We start from the raw sequence: 13661 nt of genomic DNA on the forward strand, positions 1-13661 counted from the left end.
TAAATAACAATCAAAAATAATATACGAACACTTCCAAGCGATCACAAATTATTAAAGACAAATGTCCTAGACCTACAATAGCTACCCTATGCAGCAGTTGTCCTACAACATTCGTATACCAATCGATTAATTACGAATATTTTTTTATGTTGAACCCTCAAATATCGGAGTGAACTGCACCAACTATATTGAAGATGGAGGAAAGCATATGATACAACTTGCACCAGGGAAAAACAATCCATCATCATCTCATTTCGATTTATATTTATATCAAAACTTGTATTCTTGAGGCAGTAGTTTTCAACAACATATATCGCAAATTTTATTGAAAAACTATCCAAGAATAATAGAGAAATCCCGCAAGACATCGCGAAAATTATTTCCCCCGCTCATCTGGACACCACCACCATACAGTAATTATCTTGATGATCAATAGGAATATGCCGGTTTTTGAACTGTTTACATTAACTTACCTTTCATTGATACATAAAGTTCTGGAGTAAATCAGTTCAATTTAAATTTCTATGAAAAAAAAGAGTTAAAAAGGGGGAGGGGGTAATATCACCAACGCTATACATGTATGTTCAGAAGATCTCCGAAGGTTGAGAACACCTGTAACGTTTATGCTTTAATTCTTTTTGCATCTCCATCAGCCACCCACCTTAGTTATACATTTATAAATGTCTATCCCAAAACAAAACAAGTTGCAACATTTCTTGTAGTTTTCAATTTTAATTCCTTTTGTTAGTCTTATGGCATATACATGCACCATTGCCTTCCTCTAAAACAAGGCTTTTTTACATAGAAGTTTAAGACATGCTCCTGCTTTTGGGAGTCATAGCTCTGAATTTGCTTCCAACTTTCAGGTTAACTATTAGGATTGCTCAATTCCTTTTTAATATATAGTATATTATACTGAAACACATTGCAAGTGGCAAATATTTTAAATATATTTACCACCAAAACAAATTGTCCCCTGGTAATTAGTATTGATAGAGCTGAAATAATTAATAACATAACACCATTGAAATTTAATGCAATTTTTTTTTTCAACATGAAAATGCATACCTTATGATGCAGACAAAATTAACACATTTCCGTATTAAAATGAAAAATATTTGCACCTTGTAAGCATAACTGGTGCTTTAGTGTAATTATCAACAAAACAGCAACTAATTACAAAATACATCAATGAGACACTACATAGAACATTATTAAGGCAGCAACCCAACTACATACCGTAATACATTTAAGAAACAGTAACACTAGGAATACAGAAATAAAACTGCTATTAAATAAATTATATATTAGCATGGCATCACACGAACTATTAAAGAGCATCAATAAGACAGAAACCCAACTACAAATTATCATTTAAATTATACAATACACCAATAAGACAGAAACCAAGCTATAAAATATATCATTTAAACTATACAATTCATCAATAAGTGAGGAACCAAACTATAAAATCTGCTAACCTGGATGTCATTATTAGGTAAGGTATACTACCCTCCTTTCGAAGTAGCCTAGTCCTACAGACTAGATTGGTTATCTGTCAGACTAGTCTACTCTTAGAGGGTAGTTTATCTAACCCAGTGACTTTTAGGTTCAGCTAGCAAGCCAGCCAACCAAAGATATTGTCTTTAGCCACATACTCATTGAAATCAACTGTAGAATGCAACTTAATGTAGACTTCATATAATATATATAATATTGTCTCAATGCCAATCATAACACATCTATCTTAAACTAAGTGATTGACTATTTGTTGTTCTTTATGAGGTTTCTGATTTGGGTCAGGAACATACCTTTTTAAATGTCAGCAACAATAGAGAACATACAATAAAACAAGTGCAACAAAGCACACCAACAATAATCAAAATACAATTATATAAATAAAACAAGCAGAAAAGTACATCTTAAGACATGTAATAAACCATAGAATAAACATCTGTTATTTGAAAAATTTATAACAAGTCTTTTTTTTATTACAATTTCCATTTATTTATGATTAATTGATCCTGGATTTATGCTCATTGTTAAAGGCCATATAATAATCTTTAGTTGCTTATTTCTGTCAGTTGGTCTTTGGTCCAGTTTTCTCATCTCATTAGCCATCATACCACATCAAAAGATATTAATTCAATAAATTTTAAAAGAAGCTAAAATCAAGCCATCTTGCCAGGAAATACCCAAACTCACAGCCTATTGGCTGTCAAAATTAAATTATATTTCAACAATATACTAAATAAATAAATTTTAAAGTTAATTGTGAACATACAATAAAAATAACGACAAAAAAATTTAATTCTACAATACAGCCTCAAGAATACATGATTTTATAATTAATAGGTAGCTGTAAATAACCACACAATGAACATTTGTAACTTTGGCAAAGTTATTATAACAAGGGCAACCAAAGACCTTTCCTCAATAAATGCCTGGAAGGAGAAAAAAGAAAACAAAAATAAGCCAATCTACTCAAGCCATATCAGTCTCCAAGACAGATTTAAAAACTATGAAATATTCATGGACCAATATCCAAAGATGACTAGTATGAACTTCAAGGATTTTAGTTTGAGATATAGAAGGCTTCAGGGGTACATAACGGAGAAAAAGTATTGGAACAACAACAACAAAGAAGGACAACAAAATAAATTTCTGGAGTACTTTTCTTTCAAAAATTGGCAAAAACTACCCGAGCCGGAGAAAAAACAACACACTTTGGAGAATTGCAGGCTTTGCAATACTGTTCACATTGAGCACTCATCACTCCATAAGTCTGCCGCTCCAGAGGTTACAGAACTGACAGCACTTTGTCAGTCTATTACTGACACAATTGTACAGCAGAGTACACCTTCATCTAGCCATGGGACAACAACAAAGGGACTGAAGGCTGTACAAAATATAGTAAAAATTGTTCAACCAATGATGGAAAAAAATCTCAACATCAAATTTGAAAACCCAATTAAAGTTTCTTTATCTCCATTAAAAACACCAGAGCAGAAAAGAAAGGAGTTTGAAAGAAACTTAAAAGAAACTAAACAAAAAATGGACGATGCTTTTACTGACGTTGGAGAGGACATTCATGTATTTCTTGCATCCGGAAAATCCTTCAATCAGTATACCAGGGACAGAATGTCAACCAGTTTTGAGTCCAAAAAAAGTGCCAGTAAAAGGGTCCTGTCTCGGTTAAACAAAGAAAAATCAGGATACAAACCAAAGAAACATCATGGTAAATTTGACAATTACAAGTTTGACAAAGATTTATTTTTACAGGAAATTCAACAAAATCCAGCAGGTAGTACAATTAATTGGTCCCTTTTAGCTAGGAAGTATGACATTAAATCTAAGAATGGAACAACCCCAAAAAATGCTGGCCAAGTTTTGAAAGAGTATGCAAAAACAAAAAATCCAAATCTAACTCAACATTTACGATTGCGAAGGATCAGGAGGGCCAAAAAAATAATCATCCAAAAAAACATAAAAATTTCCCTACCAACCAAGAGACCAGCTAAAAATCTAAAGACAGATATAAAGAGGAAGGTTTCTTCCGGAGAATTATATATTGGAGTTCCAGTTGCCCCTAAATCAATAGTTAAAACAAAAATAACAGATGCCGGTACACTTAATCAGGAGAAAGAACAAATATATGGAAGAAAAATTCCAATGCAACATATCAGAAAATCTGCGTTAGAACATCAAATTCAATCTGGAACGCTACGCTTCTTCACTGATGAGGAATACATCAACATATCCGACCAAGAGCTCAGATCACGATTCTTGAGAATCCAGGAGAGTATACCTGAAAACAGAGAAAATGCCATTAGTTTCCTAAAATCTTTGGAACGTACTAGAAGTATAAAACTATGGCATGACCATAGTGATATACTCAACCATTCATATGTTTGTTTTATGCTATCTTGGCTTTACGACACAGCTAATTATCTAACCAATCAAGAGTATATGGAAAAATATCCAGAAAGACGACCTATAAATGTACAAGCAGAGGTTGAAAAACCAAAAATTTATATATTTGGACAATCAGGTAATAGTCGAATAATTTACCACACTTCATTTCGCACATTGTTAATTCTTTATGAACCACCTCTTAATAAAGGCCTTGTGCTCCCTTGAATGAAAGTTGAATTTCTAGCTTGGTCAGAACAAAGACTATAAAATTGATATTATCTGCATTAATGGGGCTCACAGGTATAAATGTTTTTCTTTTTTTTTCTATAAATAAACTTAATCCTATATATTTAAATAAATAAAAGTAAAAATATGGTGCAACCATTCATTTAAGCTCTTAATCTGCTTTCGAAAGAGACATCCTTTTTTGTAAGGTACTTTTTTCTGTTTAACTATCAAAATAAAAAAAGTTATCAAAATACATTTTTTCCACTTTTTTTGTACCTTTGAGCCTCTGCATTAGGCATTTAGGACTTAGAGACAAGTCCAGTTTGTCTGTTTTCATAATAATGATGATCCCAAAGTTGCATTTCTTATTTGTTTTAAAGTAGAATTTTCTCATTTAAATCATTTCATATATTTTGTCAAGGCCTTTAACAGCCAACAAAGTATTGGTTAGTCTCATTATTGAAGGTTGTCAGTGGCCAATTAAAACTTGCATTATTTACCTTTAACAACCTTAAGATAAAAATCTACCAGCTAAAATGCCTAGAATGTGTAGGTAAAGGTAATATCTCTGTGAAATCAGTTAGGTATAAAGGTATACATCCCTCCTTTCTGAGTTGAGTACAAGTCCTACAGACAGATATATTGGTTATCTGTTTGGACTAGTTATATATAGTCTACAATTAAAGATTAAGAAGGTTAATATACCTAATTTAATAAAGACTTCATGTTTCAGCTAGCACACAAGCTAAGAAAAGATACTACCTTAACCTACACACTATAAGCATTCTGCTGTAAAATAAAATATATACCTGTTCTGTCTTTGTCATTCATTGAAAATCTTTATTCCTGATATTCTTTTTATCGTGATGCTGAAAAAAGAATAATTGTACAAGATAAAACATTTTTATAATTCATATAGTACATAAATAGTATACATCCACACATGTTCCCCCTCAAAGAAATTATTCACAATGGACACTAAATCTACTTTATTTTATCCCTTCTTATTGTGACATTTATCAAAATTATAATTCATACCAAAATATATTTCATCTGTTTAATTGTTCATTCAAAATATTTAATTTCTTAACATAAAAATTAAAAATAACACCTCAAAGATTCATTGAACAGTTAACTACTGTAAAGCAACTTATTTTGGTGGATAATTTATTCCTTCCTAGGCCACTTCTCAGCTTATAAATATTGTGTTACTAATGGTTCTATGAGCAAAGCTTAAAGCCCCCTCCAACCTTCACCCCCCTCCAAAAAAAAAAATAAAAAAAATAAATAGAAACACAAAAAAACTTGGAGACCTGTGCATGATGCCACTTGTAAAATTAATTCAGTCAAATATTAAATGCAGGTTGTAAAGATGAAGAGCAAATGACATATGTAGAAACTCGACTGGAAGACTTGAAAGATATAGACACCCCCATCGAACACGACAACTACAAAATACAGGATTGCTTACGACTTTTTAGTGGAGATGGACCTGCCAGACAGTTTGAAGGTGGTCAACAACGAGGAGGAAATTACCCATGTCTTTGTGGTGTTCATGCTGAAGAACATACAAATTTACTCCATTGTTTCCAAGTTTCCCCTCAAGATTTGGATGACAGATGCAGATTGGCCACTTCATCAAATTCCCTACGGAAATTGAAAGAAGGCTGTCTAAACCCCTTTCAAAACCTGAAAAAAGATGAAATCATGACAGAGTTGGACAGCAGGAAAATAGATTTTGACTGTTCCCTTAAACCAGACCTTCAAGCCATTTTGACGACGACACTGCATGGTATTTGTAGACCACCAGCATTGATGACAAACAGTCCACATCTAACATCACAAGATTTAAACATAGGAAAATACGAAATTCTTGGCTGTGAACCCCTACATGATTTGACGAACGTTATCCAAAATGTTATTACAGAGTTACCATGTCATATCTCTGATTCATCAGTTCAAAAGCTGTTTTCAAATTTTTCAAACAGCACAATCGGTGACAAAAACCAAATCAAAGGATCAGATGCTCGTCTGTTTTTGGTTAAATTGGCCCAGTTTACATCAGATTTACACGGTAATGGAAAATTAGAAGACAACATTATGCAGCTTATAAATTCCCTTGTAGAAGTAGTTAATATTTCTTACCTACCCAGTGAATCAAGAACACCGAAGATTATTTTAAGACTTTATAATCAGGCTCTCATATTTGGTATGGTATGCAGGAATGTTATTGGAAAACCTTCAAAAATGACATCTAGAAAGTTTTATGGCAGTCATTTTCATAGTGTTACAGTCCATCTTCCCAACACTTTAAGAATTTTCTCTGTACGATCTGTTCACACTGAACAAGAGGAAAGATGTTTCGGCGACTTAAGAAGAATTTCTGAAATGACGACCAATAGACAACCCAAATGGATTGCTGACAATGCTATGCTAAGGTTCAATAGTCAGCAGAATGCACCTGATAAACCGGAGTCATTTAAAATACAGGATTCAATAATAAGTAGGCAGGCAAGGCTGTTACCAGAAAGAAGAAGATCTACATTTTCAGCAGAACTGATCAATAAGCGACCTTCCTTTGTCCAATGCCATCTGGAAAGAATTGCAGATTTCATGTTGCAGGGTCAAGATGTCTGGTGGCATTTTGAAAATGGAGCTTTGGTCTTTTTTGATGGCCCAAATGATCCCTCCTCCAGACCTGAGGGGCCTTCACTTCACCATTTTAGATCATCTGGCCTGAAAGAAGAAGGCAAAATTTTGAAAAATGCTTGGGCTAAGGTAGTGGATAAATTTGAAAGTGGGTATTTACTGCTACCTTTAAAAAAACTGAAGGTGTTTGATGATGATGGAAATTCAAGATATGTGTCTTGTGAAAAAAACACATTGAAAGGTACTTTCATCATGTTCATAATATGTACTTTGAATACTTTAAATAAAATGAGTATTTGTTTTAATCTTCTTAAAGTATATATTTGTGCACCGTAACGAGCATAATTCTTTTTTAATCTATAAATTTCTCTTTTACAGAAGACGATGCGTCGGATATCACCATCAGTTACCAGCCTCACATACCAGATTATGAAGGTAAAATTATGGTTCCAAAGATGCATTTCAATATGTTTATTATTACATTTGATTAAATATATAAAAAATAACTGTCATAAAATGTGAAAATCATTATTATGAAAAGGAGATGACCCATTCAAGCTACATGTTTATCAAATAACTAATGATCAACAGGTGTGTGATTTTCTCCAATAATATGGGTATATTTAAATTTCCTGCATTAATTACAAGTCAGTCTTTTTTTTAATATTAAAGCAAGAGAAAATTTGGATCATTATTGAGAAAAGCACTGACCTTTTTTGCAGCTACTAAAATTATCAAGGAAAATGACCGAGCAAAGGATCAAATTAGGGACTCGAGTCTTCTGCCAGTCATTGATTGTAGATATTTAAATGATGAGGTCAGCAATGTCATGGAGGAAGGGTGTACACTTCTGAAAGTGAAACCCTCTCATCATTCTGGTAAGCTTAACCTAAAAATTGCAGAAAAATGAAACACACCATATGCTTCTTTGAAAACAAATAGAGTTAAGAATTTTTGTTATTATCAAATAATTTATAATTAATGTAATAAAAAGCTTTGTTTTCATTTTAAAGTTGTAAATGAACTACCTTCATTGTGTTAATTTTTTTTCATTTTTCTTCTTCTACATCTTTAAAGTGTATATTATCCACAGTTAATATAAAATATATATGATCTATTCTAAGTTATTGGAATTTTATGTAAAGTCATAGATGCCAACCCCCTTTTGACACAATCAGTAACAAACTATCGAATGACACGCATATACATTAAGATGTGTTTTTTTTTTTTGGTTTATAAGCTAAATCTATTTGCCAGGATTTGTTTTACTGGACTGAGAACATTTAATAGAAGTCTTGCACTCTCCGAGTGTAGTAGGAAGAGTTACAGTTGGTGGGTACATTGTTAATGTTTACATATAAATAATCCTGCAACCGGCTATAACCCCATGTCTAACACTCCAACCTAGAGGGCCAGTTCATTTGTAGTCCAGGTTTCCATCCTCTAGAAGGGCTGCTGTCGTGAGCTTTTTAATCCATTCTTTCCAGGTTTGTTTTCGAAGTTACCATCTCCTAGATGAGTTGCCTTACTAGGCTACGACTCTCATCTAACCGCCTATTTACCTATAACTGAACAAGGTTGATGAGTGCTAGGGTATGTCCACACACCGGTGGGTCTACACAATGCATCTCTAGGGCCCTTGCTACTCCGAGATCTCCTGCAGTTTAGCCTGAGGTACTAAGACCCCAGTTTACGTGCACTATCGCGGGAGTCTTGATAGTGTAGAAGCTATGTACTGGCAGGAAAGACTTACACACTCGGCTTTCTTTTCGAACGTCAAGTATGCAAGCCAGCGGTAGTTGACAAAATTATGAATTTTAACCACACTTGACGCATATCACTACCTTGTGGAATAAACACCTAGCGCACATCATGGGAAAAAGAAATAACCACCAGATGGTTTTGTTAAAGAAAGCAAAACTGGTGCCATCCCAATCAACTTTTCAACATCAGACCACTGAAGCTGATTGATGTAACAACTGTATCAACAGTTCTTTGGTAAGTGCATGTTACACTTGACTGTGAGGGTGGCAAATGTTCTTTAATTGATTGCTGCCTTAGACGAAGGCTCAGAGTTGAACAGGAGCAACAAAATGTGAAATGCCAATTCATCAAACACTCAACTGTTCACAATATTTTCATTGTCAATATGGGGCATTCATGTACTTTAAACTTTTAATTTATCAAAAAACGAAGGATTTTCTTATCCAAGGCATAGATTAACATAGCCGTTTTTGGCACAACTTTTTGGAATTTTAGATCCTCGATGCTCTTCAACTTTGTACTAGTGTGGCTTTATTAATATTTTGATATGAGCGTCACTGATGAGCCTTATGAAGACGAAACGCGCGTCTGGCGTACTAAATTATAATCCTGGTACCTTTGATAATTATTTGCATACTTAGAATTACAAAAAGGCAAGACATATCATTATGATAACAAGTTTTTTTAAATACTTATTTGAATATTTATATTTCTTATTTAAGAACATGTACATCAAAAGGATCAAGGTGTGACAAAAGAAAAAGGTTTGCCTTTAAAACTGACAGAAACAACTGAAGAAGAGGTAGATACCTCAAACCAAGAAACAGCCGAAGTACCACTGGAAGTTGCAGAAAGTGCACAACATGATGCCATCATCATTCCCACAGGAGCAGATAGAAATGTCATGACTGAGGAAATAATTACTGAGGACAAAGTCTTGAAAACAGCAGATATGTCGATGAGAGGTGTAAAAACAAGAGCTGAAAATAAGGAGATCTTAAGAAAACCAGATAAAATATCGGAAGAATTGGAAATAGAGCTTGATGATGGGACAAGAGGGGGAAAAAGTGAAAAAGTTCCAGAACAGAAGAAAATAGGTAAGAATTAACTAAGGTTTCAATGTATCAATATTTATTCATGCTGTTTTATAAATGTAAGAATTAATGGTATCAGAGAACTCATGACATATAAAAGTTGATTTAAGAAAAATATATACTCTCTTTTCAAAATATTTCAGAGGTCAGTCAAAATGAGGTTCGTACCAGTATTTAGAAGGCCATTGTATAAGGAAGGTGTAAATGATTTAACATTATATTGTTTTACCACTGTGTTTTATAATTCAAGCATCATATATTAAAACAATCCTATAATAGATGCATATGATGTATTATATAAGTGTATTCTGCTATTACTGAAGTTATAGTTTGTGGTACTATTTCAAATTGAAATTATAGATATAAATACAGAAAACTTACTATGTCAGTTCTCTTAAATAATGCTCCATTAACAAAAATTGTTGCTTTTTAAAAAAAAAATGGAATTTATTATAGAATATAAAAATGTTATTATATGTAAATTGTTTTTAACTTTTATTACGTTATTTTACTGTTGATTTTTATTTGTATATAATCAATTTGCTTTAGTTAAGAATTTTAATATATTGAAGGACTTTTTGTCTTATTTTAAAAATATGCTAGTTGCCTTCGGCTGTTGTTTGCTCTATGGTCGGGTGGTTGTCGCTTTGACATATTCACCATTTCCTTTCTCAATTTTATAATTTGTAAAAATATCCGAATTAGCTCTCGCCGCGATATAGCCTTTTTGTGCTAATGCGGCGTAAAGCAACCAAACCAATCAACTTTGTCAAGAGACTGGGCACTTCTATCTTCTGTAATTACAATGAAATATCAGAGTTCCTGATTTGTCTTATAACTAAAAAATGTATCTCCACCGAAGGACTCAATTGCCTGTTGTTTTGCAGGCCACTTGTAGACTGCCACCTTAGTTTCGGTTTGTTTATTATAGGAAACCAGTACTGCGGAAATTAGCAGCAGGTACTTACTGATGTAAACATGCACTAGAATTAGTTGCAGTACAACTGTTAACTAATTACCCCAAAAAAAGCACTGCAACAGCCGTTTTAACATCGGTCATCAGGACTGGCTGTCTAAATACTGGTACGAACCTCATTTTGACTGACCTCTGAAATATTTTGAAAAGAGAGTATAATTTTTTCTTAAATCAACTTTTATATGTCACGAGTTCTCTAGTGAAAAATTGTCTTATGCAGTTGTATACATTCAAAAGCTTGAGCATTTTAAGGATTGTAAAAAGATGTATATCTACTTAGATTAAGGGGAGGTTATTCAAACTTATGAGATAAATGTATTATGTACTTTTTCAATTAAATGAAAATGACTTGTACAAGACGTACCCCAGGTCAGTGCTGATTGTACCTTGTTTTTATTTAATAATGTTGTAGGTGTTCCTATATTTACACGGTATAAATGACATTATTTTGTTATTTAATTTCTTTGTAGCTCATCACCAACCTTCTTGCTACCATTCCCCCCCAAGGGTGACTGGGGTATAGAAATATGGTCACTTGGTCTTCTCCCGACCGGCAGTAAAACGCTTGCCGAAGGGGGGCGTCTGTTTGGCTGTGCGGGATGTATCAAGTTCGCAGTCACGTCCGGTCAGAAGGGGGACGTTAAATCCGATGCCTCGTGTACAGAGTGCCACGCTCTTTGCACGTTAAGAACCCTTGCAACAACTCTTTGAGGGGTCCGTAGGTGGCCTGTTGCAAGGAAAAATTTCTGTCCCTATCCAATATAGCCCCTTTTCATAATTGTGCTTCCTTGAACATTGAAATTCGTGGTTCACATGGAGCCACAATGAAAATTGGTATCCAATGCATATTAATGAATCCAATGTATGTTGGTTTAACACATTCAGCCAAAGGTTATGTTATCAGTTTCTTTTATGCATGTATAATTATAAAAAAAAAATTTCATTGGAATAATTTTATATAATATTTTAAAAGTGCATTTCATCTGTTTTTATGGTATTTTCACTTGATAGATATATATAGCTGCTATGCACTAAAATATCAGTAGAAGAGTATGATAGAATGATACCTACAAATGGATGAACACTTTGAATAGAATGTAGCTATTATACAAACACAAATAATTATATCACAAAAATATGATGGTTATTGTTTGAAGGTTGATTCATTTATTACTCATACATAGACAAATTTGTGTCAGAGAAAACATATGTATCTATTTATTTATTTTTGTGTTTACCAATTTTCGTTCTTTTTCATTGGAATAATTTTATATTATATTTTAAAAGTGCATTTCATTTGTTTTTATGGTACCTTCACTTGTAAGATATATATAGCTGCTATGCATACAGTTGTCTAATAGTTAAAAATGTATATTCAATAATCCTAATGTAATATCTGATTCACTCTTTTGATAGTATAATATTGAACCGATAACAGAGGATGAGGCTACCCAATGTATGTGTACTGTGGACCAGTTAACCAGCCTACAGCGAGAAGTATTGTTGAGCATACCATTAAATCTGAGGTTATGGAAACTGCAAAATTTAACCTAGACTGTGGTAATTTAGAATATTTATAAAAATCTGTAATTATCTTAGTATCTTTCAAAATCTTTGAGTGTTTTAATCTCAGCATTGAGTTAACCTACTTAGTTGAAAATAAAAGTTGCAATCCTTCTCCACTGGTCTAATCAAGGATGCATGTAAAGTCTGTATTTATCTTATAGTACAACGTGCTTTAAATGTTGACATATATTTTGATATAATAGAATATTTATTGGTAATGACATATATTTTGACATAATAGAATATTTATTGGTAATGACATATATTTTGACATAATAGAATATTTATTGGTAATGACATATATTTTGAAATAATAGAATATTTATTGGTAATGTAGTCCATGGCACCTTCATGAATACTTCTTTTCTGTAGGTTTGCTACAGATTCTGTTTATGGCTGGTGCACTTGGTAGGCCAATCCAGCAGTACTCTGAAATTAAGCGATATAGGTATGACATTTGCCTACCCCCATGCCCATGCCAAGAAGGGGATAGTTTGTGGATCAAGTGTAAAGCCACTTCAGTTCAAATGCACCATGTCGTGCCATTGCTAAAAGTAAGAGGTAAGTCTTTTTTTTTATAAAATTTAAAAAATTTAAGTCCCATGAGTCAAATTAGTCAACCTCTTCAGACTCCTCTCAACAAATCATCACAGAACCAAAGTGTACGAGTACGAGTTTTCAGAGCTCCATGAGGTCATTACTTACACAAGTCGTATGCACAGAATGTGGAGTTGATAACCCACAATGGAGCATCAATGGAAGTAAACTTTCTCTGCATGGGAGGTCATCAGACACTTTGGGAATCCCTGCCATTAGTCAAGAGCAATCCAGCTGGTAATTTCATGGTGGCAACAGCGATAGTCGTAAAAAATATATAAGTATTTTGATACATGTCATATGGTCAATCGCTTCGAAACGGACTTGAAAATATCCCGGTCGTCAAAAGACTATAGTTTTTACAAGAAAAACAAAATTCAGAAGGATAGTTTCTTGACACCAAACAAATACAAGTTTAATTTTACAGAAGGGGCAGGGAAAGATCTTGCTAGAAGAAAGAAGGAAGATCTGGGAAATCTGGTATTTGGCAACAGCTTTACACTGCCGGGGGTATATCAAGGTAAAACAGTCAGCTTGATAATAAATCTTCAGTAATATATTTTTCAATAAAAACAAACACATAATTTATCCCAAAACACATTGCTTCTAATATTCTATATTTGCCTATGTCATATCTTTTACAAGGGATATGAATTAATGAGGTTAGTCAATCTTAGAACAATTTCAAGATATAAAAAAAAAAATGGAATTCATACATTTTTTGAAGTTTTACTGAAAAGCAGAAGAGTGTTTACTAAAACAAGATAATTGAAAGAAGTTTGAAACTCTAAATCACCATTTATTAAAAAAAAAAACCTCATTTTCCAATCACAACCTTAATGTTAATGTCACCTCAGTCATTGTCTTGACTA

General features: G+C 33.2%; 2 long non-coding RNA genes across 5 annotated transcripts; one reads left to right on the forward strand and one right to left on the reverse strand.

Annotated features, from left to right (window-relative positions):
- Positions 1-1024: 1024 nt before the first annotated feature.
- Positions 1025-7698, reverse strand: LOC143051996 (uncharacterized). 4 transcript variants are annotated; one of them, XR_012970974.1, is made up of 4 exons: positions 7504-7698; positions 5615-5832; positions 4953-5012; positions 1025-3808 (listed from the first exon to the last, which is right to left on the reverse strand). It is a non-coding gene; the product is annotated as an uncharacterized LOC143051996 (long non-coding RNA). The 4 variants fall into 4 exon arrangements; XR_012970973.1 differs by lacking the exon at positions 7504-7698 and adding an exon at positions 6668-6867; XR_012970971.1 differs by lacking the exon at positions 7504-7698 and adding an exon at positions 6293-6426.
- Positions 6881-7564, forward strand: LOC143051997 (uncharacterized). Its single transcript, XR_012970975.1, has 3 exons — positions 6881-7033; positions 7171-7227; positions 7515-7564. It is a non-coding gene; the product is annotated as an uncharacterized LOC143051997 (long non-coding RNA).
- Positions 7699-13661: the final 5963 nt, after the last annotated feature.

This window comes from Mytilus galloprovincialis, chromosome 11 (genome assembly GCF_965363235.1).
Source record: "Mytilus galloprovincialis chromosome 11, xbMytGall1.hap1.1, whole genome shotgun sequence".
Classification (NCBI taxonomy): domain Eukaryota; kingdom Metazoa; phylum Mollusca; class Bivalvia; order Mytilida; family Mytilidae; genus Mytilus; species Mytilus galloprovincialis.